Source organism: Perognathus longimembris, chromosome 18, assembly GCF_023159225.1.
Source record: "Perognathus longimembris pacificus isolate PPM17 chromosome 18, ASM2315922v1, whole genome shotgun sequence".
Classification (NCBI taxonomy): Eukaryota; Metazoa; Chordata; class Mammalia; order Rodentia; family Heteromyidae; genus Perognathus; species Perognathus longimembris.
The window spans coordinates 52,517,912-52,529,788 of record NC_063178.1 but is presented as its reverse complement, the minus strand read 5'-3'; positions in this window follow the sequence as shown (position 1 = coordinate 52,529,788).

The following is an 11,877-nucleotide window of genomic DNA, read 5'->3' as shown; positions in this document are numbered from 1 at the left end:
AACACAAATTTGCTTCTTTGCTACCGACCCTTGGCTCTGAGACTCAGCCTGTCATCAAGAGTGTCAACTTCAATGGATGGGCATGTGTCCACAGGAACTGAGTTGAGGTCACACTTGTCTCACTCTGTCCTGCAAACAGATGTCTGGGTGACAAGTCTTAGTCACACATGGCGAACAGAGGTTCCAGCCAAATCAGGTGGGAAGTGCCATATCTTCTTTCTAAGCCCTTTTGGCCAGCCAGCTCATTCCCTAAGATAATCCTGCATCAGCTGGTTTTCTCCAGAATCTTTTAACACAAAGCCTGCGTTTGGGTGATGTCTTGTTATTGGACAAGCAGAACTGAGTTTATTTCTGTAACTCACCAAAAACCCCATCTGGTTCTGTGTGTTTGAATGTGCCCCTTCAGAGTTCCCTCCCAAGGAGCCAGGTAAAAACTGATGTAATGCAGAGTTCTAGTGGTGGCAAGAAGGAAAGCAGGTGATAGAGCAACCAATAAACAACAACCCAAGAGAATTGCTGTTTATTATTCATTTATCACATTAAGATGGAAAAACAGGGCTGGGAATATGGCCTAGTGGCAAGAAGCTCTCTGTTCGATTCCCCAGCACCACATATATGGAAAACGGCCAGAAGGGGCGCTGTGGCTCAGGTGGCAGAGTTCTAGCATTGAGCGGGAAGAAGCCAGGGACAGTGCTCAGGCCCTGAGTCCAAGGCCCAGGACTGACCCCAAAAAAAGCAAGATGGAAAAACAAAGTCTGTAATAATCATCCCAGGGAATATACAGCAAACTCTTAAGGATAATAGCTTTCTCCCAGATGACAAGAGTTCAATCACTGCCCTACATGAAGCATCATAAAAACAATAGTATCTCCTCTGGAAATAGAACTCGGTGTGGTCACTTTTCAACATTTTACCAAGTTTGTTATGAATCTTCCAAATTAAATTTAAGCTCCCCACATACACACAGCCCGTGTACTGGATTTTTTTGTATATTCAAAAGATGCTCTTTCCTGCCAGGTGTGATTTGTGAAGTCCTATACCTACCCTACCCACTGTCGGGGAAATTAACATCATCTCTATGGGGCAGGGGCAGCTGTGATTTCATTCCTGTCCTGGAAAAGTTCTTCCCTTGAATATCTTACTTCTGAGGTCTTTCTCAACTACTCAGGATGAAACACACAATGTCAAACATCCACGCTTTGTCTTCTCATCAAAAGCCTTCACTGAAAAAATAATATATCTCAAAGATGGTCAAATACAAATACTAAATACAAATACTAAAAGCTTTTATGCTGTATAACCTGAAAATTGAAAAGTCTAAACTGTGCCTGAACTAGTTATCATGAGACAATAACCAACCGCAAACTATAAGAAATTACAGGCAGTAGTCCTTTTTATCCCCAGTCCCGGGGCTTGGACTCAGGGTCTTGGGTGCTATCCCTGAGCCTCTCTGTGCTCAAGGCTAGCGTTCTACCACTTGAGCCACAGTGCCTTTTCCAGCTTTTTCTTAGTTTGTTGGAGATAAGAGTCTCATAGACTTTGCTGACTAGGCTGGCTTTGAACTGCAATTCTCAGATCTCCACCTACTGAGTAGCCAGGATTACAGGCGTGAGCCAGCAGTGAACAGCAGCCGCAAAGTTTTTCACAGTCACCTGCAGCTTAATCATAACTGGGGCGTGTTCTAAGGGCTGTGCTGTTGCCATCCCACTGCTGAGCAAACATCACACAGCTCACTCACACAAACTAAGCTGGCTATGACATCACTAGGTTACACAATCTTAGGGGTCCACTGTTATATTTGTGACCTGTCTTGGGTTGAAGTGTCATTATGAAGCACATGACTACATTGAAATGAGCTCTTCCATATGAGAGAAAAAGACTCATTTTCCATGCATAAGGATGAAAGAAACTAGAATGTTCATAAATACATTCACCATGTTTATCTAAAGAACTTCTTGACATTCATGGGAGTTTTGATGCCTTATATAACATTGGATCCACTAAATGCCTTCCCCTGGCCATATTCCAAGAGCTTTTAAATTGTTAGGTCTACAGACAACAACCAAGGCTCAGAAGTCTCTGAATGAAGATTTAATGATTCCGGGGTGGGGGGTGGGGGTGCTCATTCACTACCCTTTCGTCTCTATCCTTCTAATACACACTGTCACTATGGTTTCTTATAACTACACAGAAAAATGGACAACATGGAAGAATATTTCTGGCAAGGTACTGAGAACAAAATAAAGAACTAATTTCCTTTAGTCTTCATTTTTACCTACAGGTCAGATCACTTGCGAATATAATAACCACAAAAAACTCTGCACTAATATAACATTAGACACCAGGGCTTCACAGCTATTCAGACCAGGTTCACCACGAACACTGAAGTTATTTAATAAAATTGAAGATGACTTTTCAATCCGGGATACTAAGAAATTTGTATATCCCCTTGCCAATATTTTTCATGGTGATTAGCTCTTTTTTTTCCCCTCACAGACACTGGTATGCTGCTTAAAATAATATTTGTGGCTTTACTCACCATCTGTCAAAGGGAGACATGTTGATTTTCTTAAAGCAAGTTGGGTCTGCATTCTTTCTCTGTTACTGTTACAGGTAGACCTGACAGGCATATGATCGTTTGTTTGCAAATGCTCTCCCCTAGATGGAACCTAGTTAAGTTTCATTTCTTACCTGCTGGACAGTTGCACTCAGAAGGTGTTTCTCTTGTGATTCTCAGTTTAGCCATGTGTTCGTAGGATTCCTGTAGGAAAAGAAGATATATTAAGAGCTAGCAGTAGTATCCCAGTTCTGTGAGTTCTTCAGGGACTCTTCCTCTGTGGCTGTTAATAATGTTTGATAGCCTGCACAAACAGCATTTATGTAAGTGCATGGATCTTAGCCAATGCTAACAGTACTCAAGACATAATTTTGTTTTTAATTTAAAAATCAATTTAACATTGACATAGATTGAAAGATTTGGGGAATACCTTTCTTCATTATTCAACTATCACCACCCTGTTAGGTTTTTAAAGTAGGTAGCCGGTAAAGGAGAACGCCACGCGGTATTCAGGCAGGAGAGAAAAGTTTATTACCAAACTGCTGGCCTGTGGCCAAGATGATCCATGGCCAGAGAGAAGGGAGAGGGGGGGGGAGAGAGAGAGAGCGCGACCCCCACCCAGCCCTGCTTTATCTAGGGCAGGGGCAAGGGGTGTGGCCAGGTGGATTATGAGGTGACCTCAGGGAAAGGTAACTGCCTCCAGGTCTGCAGGTTACCCAGGTAACTGGGTGGAGACTTAATTAGGTGGGGACATCTGCATATAGCCCTCAGGGAGAGGACCTAACACACCCTCTCCCTGCACAGCCAAGGCAAAACTCCGGCACTAACAATGCAGCTCATGGCAATGTGTGTCCTATCAATAACAGCCAATGTTGTAGACATACTTTATCACATTCGGGCTGCAACTACTGCATCTCTCCACTGGCAGAAAAACTACCCTCTCCCTACTGGAGTCTAAGTCATCTTTAAAGGAATCCCTTTCAATTCTCCATTCATCAATATCTGAACACAACCTCTGTTAACTCTCCCCCTCCAAAAAAACAAAGGAAAACTTTTTCCCAATTTTTAAAACCTTTAATATGAAAAGAATTCCGAGTTAAATGAATTTTTAAATCTATGGGCTTATTTCACTTTTAAGAGTGCTTACCATTCTCTATTGATAAGGCCTAACCTTATCAAATGAAAAACAGATGTGAGCATTACAATGAATATTCTCCATACAACTGAGAATGCTGACAGCCCAGACTCCACAAAACTAAACAGCCGGGCAAAGCCCCTACTGCCATTGCAACATGCAATCCTTAAGGAAGACAGAGGGAAGATCCTCCACACAGACTTGGAGAGAAACCAAGGAAGGGACTTGAATAAATAGATACCACAAAGGCTCACACATCCCAAATCAACTGTATAACCAGTAAGGGTGGATCCTGTAGACTGACTGAACCTGTGCAAAATTCTATCCACATGCAACTCCCCCTCGAGCAAGGCCCAGCCTCACACACCTGACTATGGTCTTCAGCTGATCTGCCTTCTCCGGCAGCAGGGGAACGGAGGGTGCCCTTTTAGCAGATTCCAGGGTGAGGATCCTCGCCTGAAGGTCGTTGGTTTTCACCCCAAGTTACAGACACGAAATCATGGCCACCCCGGAGAGGAGGGTGGCCAGGGTGGTGCACGGGGGCATGGCACAGGTGCAATGCTGCCTGGAAGGGCTGGGTTCTTCAGATCCAGCCTTTCACCCTGCTCCCTTCCCCACAGGCTTCTTCACCAGCATGGTAAGGGGGGGGGGTCCTCTGGCCACCTTCTACCTCCTGCCAAGACAACTGGCCAGAGGAGTAGCGACAAGTCCTCCAAAGTTCAGTCCTGGCGGCTGCACAAGTAGTTGGCAGAGTAGGTGCCAGGCAGGCGCGGTGAGGGACCTGTATGGGGCTCAGCACGGGGACCCGCAGGCAAGGACCATCCTCAGCCTGTGGCTCTCCTCCCAGCTGGGAGCAAAACAAACAAAAATAAATAATGCTCTCCTCTGCACTCCTCTGAGCTCCTCTGCTCTCCTCTGCTCTCCTCCTCCTCTGCTCTCCGCCTCCTTTGCTCTCTTCCTCCTCTGCTCTCCTCCTCCTCTGCTCTCTTCCTCCTCAATTGGATGATAAACTTGGCTTCAGGTGTGTTAGGGAGATAGAAGCGTAAAGGTAGAAGAGGGAAATGGGTTTCAAATGTACCCTAAGTGCATCAAGTACTGAAAATGAGTACTTCATTTATGGCTCTGCAACAATCTAACATGTCCTCGGACCCTTTTGGTGCCAATAAGATAGAGGAGAGTTGTGTGACAGATCTCTGGTCTTGCAGGCTTTAGGTTGTAACAGAAAGGAGAACTAGATGGTTCTGAATGTTTATTCAAGGTCCATCCACCCACTTCCTCACTTTCAGCCCTCCCATTATGTTCTTAAGCTTCAAGGAAATAAGTGTTTCTGTTCTCTCACCCGATCCACTCCATTCCCCCCATGTACGGTCCAGTGCCAGGTGCTAGCAAGATCAACAGGGAGCAAGGTGTGGGTACTGTTCATTGGGAGCTGCAGGCTTGCTGTGTTGGCTGGTCCCTCTGGAAGGAATGCTGGTGGCTCCCCTACCCTCTCCTCCTCGTGGGAGAGACCCCCATGACCTGTGTTTGCATTTGCCTCTGTGCTTATATAGCCTCTGTATTTACACCTGACCATGCTAGGGCAAATAGGCTTCCCCTAGTTCTTAAGCAATGAGCAGGAGCTGTCCAGTCAATGGTGGTTTGGCAGCATTATGCTGCCTTTAGCCATTTGGGAACCCTATGAAATTGGTCATGGCCCCTTCCAGGATGTGCAGCCTACCAGAGTGCACAGGCGTGAGGCAGAAATAGCAGGGCCTCCTCTTGAGCACAGACCCCTCTCCTCCCGCCTTGTTCCTTTGCTGGGGCTGGCAAGCCTCATAGGCAGGGTGGCCCGACGAGCTAGGATGGCCAGCCAATGACAGGTAAGATCCTTCAGGGGGGACGACCTAAGACAGGCGCTTTCTCGAGTAGGACATCCACCAGCTTATTAAACAGAAAAGGAGGAGATGTGGGGCGCACCGCCTGGCCCCGACTGTGCACGCCCTGGAGTTGTGTGACTGTTGCACCGCCTCCGGGGAGAGGGATCCTGGCTAACCCCGCCTGCCTTCGGGGTCCGGAACTGGAAGGCAGCTCTAGGCAGTAACCTGGGGTGGTCCTGCTGGTAGTGACATAGACTCAGGCCGCCCCTTAGGGAGGTCCCATGGCCTTCCACCCTTGACGGACAGCTCTGACCGCCAATCGTAGCCCCTGACTAGGTATGTTACACCCCTCCTCTTCCTGCTGCCATTGCCCATACTTAAGATGGGGTTCGCGCCAATAAACAGAGAGCGGTCTTGAACTCTGCCCAAGTCGACTGACCATCTAACTGTGGCATAAAGGTTGGGTTGGGCTGCGTGCGGGCGACTTGCTGCTTATTACCTATTCTGGGTTCACCCTCGGCGGGGAGGGGCGCGCCTCCTTGCCTCTCCTGCTGGTCAGGAGAGCGCCCGGGGTGCAGGGCCCCCTGCATCTGTCCATCCATCTGTCTGTCTATGTGTCTGTCTCCCTGTCCATCTGTCTGTCCATCTCTTGTGCGTCTGTCTGTCTCCCTGTCTGTCTCTATGTTGTCCTGTCTGTCCGTCTGTCTGTGTGTCTGCGCCTCTCTCCGTCTGTGTCCGCCCGTCCCTCCTTTTCCGTCTCCCAATCCACATGTCCGTCCCTCTGTCCGCCCCTCCATTCCTCCGACTGGACTGTGTCTCTCTGTCTGGGAGACGCACCCAGCACCACCCAAGGAGGATTCAGCACCCAGCACCACCACCCAAGGAGGACTCAGCACTCAATACCACCACCCAGGAGGCCTCAGCACACAATACCACCACCCAGGAGGACTCAGCACCCAGCACCACCACCCAAGGAGGACTCAGGTCTGTCTGTCTGTCTGTCTGTCTGTGCATGGCACCCGCACCCCCCGAGGCCCCAAGGCCTGTCCTCACCGGGGTGCCGCCTTGGCTTCCCCATCCCCGAGAAAGGAGAATGAGATGCTCAGGAGCCAGGAAACCCCCAGGAGAAGCGAGAAAGGGGAAGCGGCATCCACTCCCCGTCCGGAGCCCAGAAACGTCAGGGCCCAGCCGCCCCAAGCTCCCCAGGACACCCACCCGGGGGTCCACACCTGACAGCCCAAACCCCCGGAACCAAGACGGGCACCCTGGCTGCCCCACACCCGACCCGATGTGCCAATGGCCTGCAGTGAGTGTGAAAGCCCCCGGGGCCACCAGGGAGGAGAGGGAGGGTGAAGGAGAGAGGGATGAGATCAAGCACCCATCCCCCACCCACCCAAATATCCACCCACCCACCCATCCATCCACCCACCCATCCACCCACCCACCCATCCATCCACCCACCCACCCATCCATCCACCCACCCACCCAACCATCCACCCACCCATCTACCCACCCATCATTCATCCACCCACCCATCCACCCATCCACCCACCCATAGATCCACCCACCCATCCACCCCCCCCACCGATCAATCCACCCACTCTTCCACCCATCCACCCAATCATCCACCCACCCACCCACCCACCCATCCCCATTGCTCTCTCCACAGTGCTCTCCAGGTCCAGGCCTCCTGCCCTGATCCTCCCCTGGTCTGCAGCCTCCATCTTCCTCCCCCTCCTCCTCCTCCTCCTCCTCCTCCTCGTCCTCATGGCTGAAGCTCATCCGGGTAACTCACCTCCTTTCTGGTTCCTCCATCAGCCCAAGGGAGGATTCGAACACAGTACCCTTGTATGGATGATCCTGACTTCTCACCTTTGTTCCTCGTGACCCCCCCAACCCAACCAGAGACTCCCACACCATCTTCTGGAAGCTTCCCCGCGCCCTCCTGACCCCTGAGACCCCCCCAACCTTGGGCCCTGCGACCCCTGACCCTGTACCTGACCTGGGCCTGACCTTCGACTCCAGGAGCGACAGGCTAAGCTTGCACTGTGTGGCCACCACCACAGAGGCCCGGTGCATCGTTGTGAACCCGAACAAGGGGTCGGTCACACTGCTGGACAGTTGGGGCAATCGAGGCACGACGGAGACAACAGGCCCCCACCCTGGGAGGCCAATGGTGGGGGCTGTGGGGTAAACTGAGGCAGGGGTGGGCTGGCCCACATTCCCTGGTGTTCCGGGGGCTAAGTTGAGGCATGGATGGACGAATGGATCTCCCAGGTGTTCCGGTTTATGTCAAGGCACCGACCCCCCCGCTCTCCTAGGTCCCGGTCGGACAATGTAGCTGCGAATTCTGGGATCTCCTGTGGTACCAGGGAGTCGAGTTTGAGGTTACACTCACTGTGGCCAGGAGGCCCCTGACCAAAGGCCTAGGGTTCACAAACCCGGGTGAGGTCCTGAGGTTCCGGGTAGGGGGGGGGGGATCGAGGGTCAGGGGTCACAGGTCATATGTTGAAGGTTCAGGGTTCATTGGGTTGAAAGTTCAGGAATCATGGGGTTGAACTGGTCAGGGGTCATGGGTTGACGGGTCAGGGGACATGGGGTTGAAGGGTCAGGGGTTTTGGGGTTGAAGGGTCAGAGGTCGTGGGGTTGAAGGGTCAGGGGTAAGTCTCCCCACAGGCCCTCCACCCTCCACCCCCCCCCCGCCATGTCGTTTCCCCAGGCCCTGTGTGTTATGTCTTCGAGGCCCAGGCCCTGAACTGCTCATGGGCACTGGGGCCGGAGGCACCGCAGGGGACTCAGTATTCCTTCAGGATCCGGACTCCAGGTGGGGCCACCCCTGCCGGTTTCAATGCCCCCTCCGCACCATTGTTGGTTTCTAATGTTCCCCGCTCATCCCGCCATTGTCAGTTTCTAACGCCTCTCTTTGGCATTGTCAGTTTGTAATGCCAACTCTGTTGGCCACTGTCGGTTTCTAATGTCCCCCCCTTCGGCCATTGTGAGTTTCTAATGCCCCACCACTCCCTAGGACCGGCCTGTACCATGAGTGCTGGCCGACATGTGCCAGTCCGGCCTCCAGGTGGGCTGCATCCTCCCCGATCTTGCTGGCCTCTGGGCCCAGACCTACGCCCTGGTCACCGGCTCGAGCCCCGCTGGCCCCGTCCACTTCCTGGACGCCTGGCTCTATGCCCGTGAAATTGGTGAGGGTGGTTTCCAGTACCCCCTGGACCACCCAGGGCGGTTTTCAAGTATCCCAGAGACCACCAAGGGCAGTTTAAAGTGTCCCCAAGAACACCGAGGGCGGATTTGTGTCCTCGAGACCACCGAGAGTGGTTTCAAGTATCCCCACGAGCACTTTGGTGCATGGAGGGCAGTTTCAGGTATCCCCAAGACCACCTAGGGCGATTTCAAGGGTTCCCCATGACCCCCAAAAGCAGCTTCAAGATTTCCCAGGACCATCCAGGGCGGTTTTACGTGTCCCCCGAGACCGCTGAGGGCGGTTTCAAGTGTCCACACGAGCACCTTGGTGGATGGAGGGCGGTTTCCACTGTCCCATGAGCATCCAGGGCAGTTTTGAGTGTCCCCCAAGACCCCCAAGGGCAGTTTCAAGTATCCCTGGCACCACCGAGGGCAGTTTCGAGCCCCCCCACCCCACCCGGTGTCCCTCCATTCATCTGTGCAGTTTTCAGAACACTTTGACCCCCTGTGAAACGTGAGCATTGCCTGCGGTCCCCGGGGCTGGCAGGTATGGTGGGAGCCACACAGGACCTGGAGGCAGTGGAGCAAGTACGACTTCCGGTACCAGCTGCCCCTGTGCATGGGAGTACTCAGTGCAACACCCGGGAGTACTCGGTCCAGCACTGGCGGGGAGTATTTAGTCCAGCAACGTTCAGGAGGGGGTGGGGTTCCGGATTGGTGTGGGATGGGAGTACTCAGTCCAGCACCGGGGAGGGATGGGAGTACTCAGTGAAGCACCCGGAAGTACTCAGTCCAGCACCAGGGAGTACTGGTTGTAGCACCCTGGACTACTCAGTCCAGTATTGGTTGGAGAGGTGGGTTTCAGGATTAGTGTGAAATGGGAGTACTCAGCCCAGCACTGGGGAGTACTCCACACAGCACGTGGGAGTACTAAGCACATCACCCAGAAGTACACGGTCCAGCACCCTGCCCCCCCGCAGTCAGTGCTGACTGAGGCCTGTGCTCTGTTCTTTTAGCATGGTGGCCAGCTGGTCTCCCAGGACTCCCCGGTGAGTGCTCCTGGAACCGCCCCGTGCCTCAGTTTACCCCTGCCCCATGGCGAGTCTCCCCCCACATTGAGGTCTTGGGAGGCTCAGACAACACCTACGCCCTGCCAGGCCTTGAACCCGGGCCTCACCAGGCCTGTGCATCCGGGCCAGGGAAGCCCGCACCCTGACCTAGGGCTCCTGGAGCAACACGGTGGAGTTTGGGGAGCAGAGGGCGGTTTCAACTGTCCCCAGGGAGGTTTCAGGTGTCCCCAGGACTAGAGATTCTGGGTGGGGGGTGGTTTCAAGTGTCCCCAGGACCATTTTGGGCCTGTGGGTGGATGGAGGGCGGTTTCAAGTGTTCCCGGGGGAAGGGGTCTGGGGCGATTCGTTTCAAGTGTCTCCAGGGTGGGGAGGGGTCTGTGGTGGGTGGTTTTAAGTGTACCCAGGGCGGTTTCAAGTGTCCCAAGGGTGTTTTCTAGTATCCCAATGGGGAGGGGCTCTTGGGGGGGTGGTTTCAAGTGTAACCAGGACAAACCTTGGGCCTGTGGGTGGATGGAGGGGCGGTTTCAAGTGTCCCCGGGTTGGAGTGGTTCTGTAGGGGGCGGTTTTAAGCGTCGCCAAGGCAACCCTGGGCCTGTGGGTGGATGGAGGGCGGTTTCAAGTGTCCCCAAGGGGAGGGGGGTCTGGGTGAGGGTCAGTTTCAAGTGTCCCATGATGGGGGCAGTTCTTTAGGGGGTGGTTTCAAGTGTCTCGAAGGCAACCCTCGGCGTGTGCATCGATGGAGGGCGGTATCCAGTGTCCCCACGAAAACCTTGGGCCTGTGAGTGGATGTAGGGCAGTTTGAGTGTCCCCACAGCGGTTTCAAGTGTCCCCGGGGGAATGGGGATCTGGGTGGGGGGGTGGTTTCAAGTGTCCCCCAAGACCATTCTGGGCCTGTGGGTGGATAGGTGGCGATTTGAAGTGTCCTCAGAGGCCTCACATGGGGGGGAGCCTTTGCAGGTGGAGTCGTGTGGGGAGGGCTGGGGCAAGGAACTGAGGGTCACGTGTCCCCTCCCTCCCCACTTCATGTGACCCCTCCCCCTCCCATCCCTTCCTCCCCGAGTGTGTGCACACCCACACGGTCGGAGGTTTCAAGGGTCCCCGCCGGGCCAGCCATGCTGCACCTGCTGCTTCGGCAGCACTGGGGTCGCTGGGCCTGGGCTGGGGCTGTCAGAGGTGAGCAGGAATCTGAACCCAGGGCCCCCAGGGTGGGGGGGGAACGCAACGCATTGTGGGCCATGCGGGAGGCCGGGATTCGAGCCCACATCCACCCGTCCGTCCGTCTGCCCTGCAGGCTCCTGAGCGCCCGCGTTCCCTGTGTCAGCGACAAGTTGACTGGTGAAGATGGACAGACAGACGGACGGAGGGACAGAGGGACATGGGGGGCTGGGGGCTTGGGCGGTGACAGACAGACAGCGATGGGAATCGAGACACGGACAGACATGAAGACAGACGGACGGACAGACAGGGAGACCGGGAGATGGACGGACAGATGAAACAGACAGACAGACAGACTGGAGACAGATGGACAGACCTGGAGACAGACAAACAGGCATGGGACAAGAGACAGGCAGACAGATGGACAAACAGACATGGAGACAGACAGACAGGGAGACGGACAGACAGACACACAGCAGACAGATGGACAGACAGACAGACAGGGGACACAGATGAGCAGGACAGACAGACAGGTGGACAGGGAGAGAGACAGACAGAACTGAGACAGACAGATGACAAAAAGACACAGATGGACGGATGGACAGATGGACATCATGGAGACAGATAGACAAGAGAGGGAGACGGACAGACAGATGAGCACACAGTGAGACACACAGGAGACAGACAGTCATGGACAGATGGACCTGGAGACAGACGGACAAACACACTGAGCAGATGGTCAGACAGACAGACGGAGAAACAGGGAGACAGACAGACGGACGGATGGATGGACAGATGGACAGATGAGCAGATGGGCAGACAGACCTGGAGACAGACGGACACATGGACAAATGGATGGACGGACAGACACAGAGGGAGACAGACGGACAGACAAAGAGATGGGCGATG